The following is a 6,820-nucleotide window of genomic DNA, read 5'->3' on the forward strand; positions in this document are numbered from 1 at the left end:
CTTGGTCTTTTCAACGACAAATATGTTTGTCAGTCCCTTCAAGACTTAGTCTTTTTTTAAAAAAAAGTGTGCAGATAAAATGGAAAAAATATGGAACCCTTATTGATCCGGTACTGACCCGATTTGGGTTTAAACCTAATCTTCAAATTTCGGTATCAGGCCCAAACCATAAATTATATGGCCTGAGTGGATAATTTATTTAAAATATTATTTTATTTTAAAAAATATATATATTATTATAACCATATTATTATATTTTTTTACGCACCTTATAATCAGATTGGGTCCAAGCTGCGGGTCTAGGCCAGGCGGCGCCAATGCCCAGCCTTGATGAAAAGATGTATTTTATCAAAAGCAGGTTATATACATAATTTTAAGAAAAACAGTGTGAAAGCAGGTTAATAATTAATGAATAGTTTTTTATTAAGAGTAAAATAAAATTTTTACTGTATTTTACTTTTTATTTTTTTTTGTAAATTTAAAAGTAGTTGTTTGTATCTTTTTCAAAGCAAAACCTAAAAATGTGTCTGGATACCCTTCAAAACTAAGTTTGAGAAGGAAAAACAATGTTTTGTCTTCCTCACGTCATTTTGAAGATGTTTGGATCAGCTCCAAATGGTGTTTGTCTCCCCTTTTTTAAATAACCTGCTGGATGTCTTTTCTTTCATCCAAAACTAAGTTTTGGAGCACATCATATCATTATCATTGTTATCATTGAAATTAAAACAGCCTTTTTGTAAATCATGTTAAGGTGATGTTTTCTCATTAATGTACCATGGTTGTCTACGCCATTAAGTTGAAAGGTTGCTTGTGTTGCCGACCGAACATTGCTCGAAAGACAAGTGGGGTTCAATTGGATGTTGAGCCAAGCAGAAAGCTGTGCACGTGTAATGTGCAACGTAGTTGTGAAAGGACGAAGCGTGTCAGTGCAGTATGATCAGCAGTCTCTTTGAAAGATGCAATCCCTTCAATAAGCTTTCCACGCGTAGCGTTAGGTTGTGCATGCAGCGCTCATGGGTTAGGCTAATTTCTCTGGTGGACATGTAATCTGCATCTACAACTGCGTATGGTATTGCATGGGGCGAGCAAGTAAAACCTTACCGTTACCGTCAAGTAAGACAATGGTGCAACTAGGCTGAGGACTTCTTCTTAAAGGAAAGTATTTTTTCACCTAGATTTAATATAGAGGTATTATTATAAAAAGACCTCATGACCACGGCTTGTCAATGGCTTATTATGAGTTAATATTCAGTAATGATTTAGGCTTGTAGAAACCTTGAACACCGTGCAAGCTAAATAAGCTTGAAAAAGTCGGCCCATTACAACCCATGCCGTTTAATGCATTTTAACACAATGAACTTTAATTCGTTTTATATTACTAAATTAATGCACATACGTATTTGTTTTATCATCTGAACTGCGTACAGGCATACATCACCATGGCACTTTTCAGCCTGTTTCTGTTTTTTATTCTTAATGGATAATAATATAGAAATAATATCTTATGGGTAATATTTAAAAATTTTAAATAGTTTTTAAAAGTACCATCTAGGACTCATTTTTTGTCATCCAAGCAAAAACTAGGTTTTAAAAGTGAAAAGAGAAATGTTTTTTACAAAAACCATTTTTTAAAAATGTCAATCTAAGCATTTATCACTAGTACCTAAAATGGTACAACTTTCTATTGTTCAAAGTCCATTTGCAATAATTAGATAAAAAAGTATCAAATGATCATAAATTTACTTCTATAATTTCAGTGGTTAAATTAGCGAGAAAATATTATAGTACCCTTCGAAAAGGATGCACCAAATCAAATTCGTTAAGAATAAATTTAACTAATTTACTGGAAATGCAATAATCTTATTTGGTACACATAGTTAAATGCAAAGTCATGAACGTAAAGGTATTGTTAACTAAAAGGGTGTCGTAGCTATTTTATTTGTTAGCTACTGAAAAAAAAAAGAAAAGAAAAAGAAAAATGCCGACATGGTTATTGTCATCAAAGTATCAGCCAAAAGAATTACAGGTTTCGTTTTTTCTTTCCTCTTTAAATATTGATCAGAGTTCATTGTCAACATCGTAATTCCTTTCGCATCATGAGTGCCTGAATTTATGGTCAATTACTGTCATATTCTGTGATACTGTACTCTCTATTTCCAACATACAACTCCTCTGGTTCTCATCGAAGTTGTTTCCTAACAGCTTGATGCATGATATGCAGTTAGAACTTTTTTTTTTTTTTACCAATATATGCTGATTTTGTTCCTTTTTTGCATGAATGTCAAGTAGAGGTGATTTTGTCTTGAGGGGCACAATGGCTTCATTTCAAGTATTACAGGTATCAACCTCATGTGTAGAGGCAACAAAAGCAAGCCCAGTGCCCAAGAAGAATAAGAGGTTGGACGGGAGTTTCAGGTCTCTTTGTTGCTCAGTGGAGTAGTCAGTTTTCATTTCAAGTATTACAAGTATCAACCTCATGTTCTTGATCACCGATACACAAGGTGAAGCACAGCAGGAGCGGCACCCTATAGAGGCAACAAAAGCAAGCCTAGTGCCCAAGGAGAATAAGAGGTTGGATGGAAACTTAAGGTCTCTTTGCCGCTTGGTGGGTAGTCAGTTTTCATTTCAAGTATCAACCTTATGTTCTGCAAAAAGATACTACTGATACACAAGTTGAATCACAATAGAAGTAACACTCTATACAGGCAACAAAAGCAAGCCCAATGCCTAAAGGGAATAAAGGATTGGACGGGAGCTTCAAGCCTCTCTACCACTAGATGGGGTCATGCACTTGGCACAAACTATAGAACCTCTTCAAGATCAAAAAAGCCATCAATCTATATATTTAATTGAAGCATGAATTCTACTGAAAGAAATACTGAATGCAGAGAGAAAGTGGAAGCCAAGTAATATAGTAGCAAGTTTTTCTTGGGCAGCCCTGTAATTGAATCTGGGGCTTGGCCATGGGGCTAATACATGCATGTAACGGACCAATTGCCCTACGAAGTTGTATTTTTTTCCTTTCTTGTTAGTTAACGTGGTTTGAGATCTTGTGAGTTCGGCAAAGGAAGCACAGATGTAAATGGGAGCTTCTGTGATGATGGATAGGATGATTACTTGTAATAGCTGTTGGGGGTTTATCTCATTAGTGATTTCTTGTTGTTCCATGAGAATAGTTATCGACTAGCTAGGAAAACATCGTGTAACATGTTTAGTCAAAGATGTGCAAACTATGTTCATTCTAGTAAAGAATCTTTGAGGAGAAGCTTAAGAGGATTAAAATGTCCATAAGAAAATTCTGGCACTAAAAGTCTAGGGCAATGTGCTTGAAAAGGGGAACATGAACACACACTTCTTTCATATAAACATGATTCAAAATATAAGTCGCAACAACTCAGCCAACTTCCACATCCAGCTCGAGCTCTTACTTTAGTGGGTACTAATCCTCTCTCTAACAGTTTTGATTCCCGTGCCAAAATGACATAAATTTAGTAATCAAACCAACTAATTATTTAATCAATATATCTTCTTGTAAACCCTGGAAGAATTCTAAGAATCTTTAGTGCATGACTAAACTTTATTGTAGTAGGGTGTTGCATAAGTAGAAATCATATTCATAAAATTCATTTGGAGAACAGTTGGAAAAAAAAAAAATCTATTCTAAGGCTATATAACAAGTTCTTTGCAGCTTTCTCCTTGAAAATAATGTGACAGAGGATACACTAGTAGGCCGCTCATTTCCTATGATATCAAATGAAGAAGATGTAGCATTCTACATGCGGGTTGATCATGAAGAGCCGAAAAAGGAACTCCTAGAGATGAAGAAAGGAGGCTCAACTAGCCTATACAGTTTTACCATATATATATTTTTTCATGGACATAACATGTTGTGGCTAGCGATGTTTGCGTTGCAGGTTCTTTCAAAGTAGCAAACTGCAACTCAAAGTGTTCTCATTCTGTAAAGCCATGTTTGACATGACAGCTTCCAAAACGATGGTTAATTGACTGAAGAGCAACCTTAGAAAATTATTTGGGTCAAGCATAAAATATTTTGAAAGAGTCGCCATGAGTGTCTAGATTGTCCATGCATGAGGTCGTTCGTTCTTCCTCTTCAAGATGAAACTTGCAAAAGCGCATGATCAAGTTGATCAACTCTTTTCAAACAACAGCTTAACTTTTTCTTGGTTTACCAGATTGATTGGCAGTGTGACATGAGACGTGATTCCACAGCAAGTTTAATTGATGTCATTAGTGAAGGACCAAGTGATTCGATCTCATTTGCCATTCTTAGTTGTTACGACGCAGATGTTGAAAAAGACATGTATTTGAAGAGCCAACATGTGAAATCATCATTGATCCGATCTTTAGTAGTTCCGAACGAGTTGCAATTATTCCGAGGGGGTTAGACTAATGGATGGGGCATGGGTTGGTAGGCAGCCGATATTCATTTTGAGCTCTCACAACATCAGCATCATGTGTGTCAATAACAGTTGCTGTCATTCCATAAATGTTTTACTTAAAAAATTGAGGTAGATTTATGAAATGTTGTTACATAGTATTCTATGAATCTGCCTAAATCTTTGGAGTAGATTTATGAAATGGTAACGGCCTGTTACTGTAGCCAAACACCCTCATATGAATACTACCACAACTCATGATCTTGGACAAGAACTGGATGCTTTTTCTTTATGGACCATGCGTTCTAAGAACAAAGATACCAACTACAAAAAAAACTATGTATCTAAAGCCCACCAACTGAACAATTGTCTTTACAAGGAGCACCTGAGTTTGCCCGATTGGTTCTCAGATCATATCTCTAACTTTCTTTTACTGGAAATCCCTACTTTTTCTCCACAAGACCTTTCTCAAACTATAATGAAAACAGAAGCATTTGTGTGGATGGTCGTCATGCCTCATCTAAATTATCTTTTACGTACCCCATTCATGTTAGAACGCAACTTGTTCTACTTGATAATATATATATATATATATATATATATATATATATATATATATATATATATATATATATATATTTGTTGTTGACTAGTCCCCAAGCATATTCCATATGCTCGAGAATATACCAAGGGAATAAGCCAACTAGAGAAGTGGGCTAATGAAATATGTTAGATAAGGTCTACTTTCCAAGAAATCAAGGCGATGACATCAATTATAAAGAACCAAGTGCAGTGCTCCATATGACTTTCGTATCCAATATTTAAATGGCACGGAAATCAACGTACACAGCCTTCACTTTCTCTCACTCTCTCTCGTCCTTTCTTTTCTCTCCTTTGAAATAAAGCCATCACGGAATAACAACAACCTAAACTTTGGATACATGAATCTAAATGCATCATATTCTCCAATACATTAAATTGAAGCTTCTCTTTCTTTTCGTAGTATAAATGTTTGTTTTATTCATAAAAATAGAAAGTATCTATTCTCACATCCATGTATAGAAAGGAATGCATCCATGACCAATTTCGATTGAAGGCGAAAGCTCTATGAATAAAGTGAAAAAAAGTCTACGTTGTGTTGCTCTAAGTACCATTCTACATCTCAAACAAAAATGAGAGTTTAAAGTGAAGAACTTATGCACTCTAGACTGATTCTTAAGGTCCACCTTAGCTTTAAGGTCGATGTCCCATGGACTTTGTCAAGCGGTTTTTCAAGATGGGACCTGGTTGGGTCAGCTCTTGATCCTTAGTTCAAGCATTGGCTGAGGTTATAAGCTTAGCCCACTTGAGCTAAGCAAGTCACTCCTTGTGAAGCCGCATTCTATGTCAAACCAAGTTCACCTTAGTTTGCTCTCAAAGAGGTTTGATGAACCGACTCGAGCAGGTGGTTGGTAGACAACCAGTTAGTTTGAATAACATGGTTATCAATTCCATTGAGTAAGACTGTACTAGCTGATGTATAATGTTGGAGCTTGCACACCAGGCATTGATGCAACCCCATATCCTTGGTTTGAAAAGAGAAAGACAAGGTTAGAGTAAGGGGTGGTTCTGAAGGAAAGAAGGGAGGGTTTGACTCCCAACTGTACAATGGGATACTGCTCCCAGTCACTTGAAAAAAAAAATTGTCTATAGCTCTTAAGTATGGTTATCAAATTGTCTATTATAAAGCAAATCACGAGATTTATGTTGACTTTGCGGACTAACAGTCAATAACTCTCAGTGGCATGACTTGGATATTCTCGACAGCTATTAATGTCTCCGACAGCTCAACAACCAGGTGCTGTCGGAACGTGGGTCCCATGAAGAGCTCACCAATCCAAGCCCAAATTAGGCATGTTTCACTCTCATAGGCGATCCACCAGTTTAGAAATGAAAAGAGAGAGAGGAAAAAAAAAGAATGAAAGAAGGTTGGTGCACTAATGCTTCTAGGCACATAGTCATAGATGGTTGGTCAAACTCAAGCACTCTTCAGTTTACCTTCTCATCACAAATGCACTTAGTATAACACCAAAACGTCAAGCCCAATCAAGAATCTTGGAGCAAGTGGAGTCAAGAAGATTAAGGTCATCTAAGAGCTAGCTCAAGCCATGGGGCTTAATTTTCAAACTCAACGCCGTGTCAAGGTAACATTTTCATCCTCACGATCAAAGCACCAAGAAATAAAGGGGAATATAAAACAGCAGTTGGGTAAGGGACACCGCTCATCTGATGACACGTGTCAGGATCTGAATGGATCAAGGTAGCACGCGATAGGCGGAGCCTGCCGCGGGAACAAAACCCCGAAATATCCATTTTCGCCGCGCAGCCAGAAATCCGGATATTCTATTCGGTCGTATTCGGATATTCTTTCTTTCCACCGCGTA

This window comes from Nymphaea colorata, chromosome 6 (genome assembly GCF_008831285.2).
Source record: "Nymphaea colorata isolate Beijing-Zhang1983 chromosome 6, ASM883128v2, whole genome shotgun sequence".
Lineage (NCBI taxonomy): Eukaryota > Viridiplantae > Streptophyta > Magnoliopsida > Nymphaeales > Nymphaeaceae > Nymphaea > Nymphaea colorata.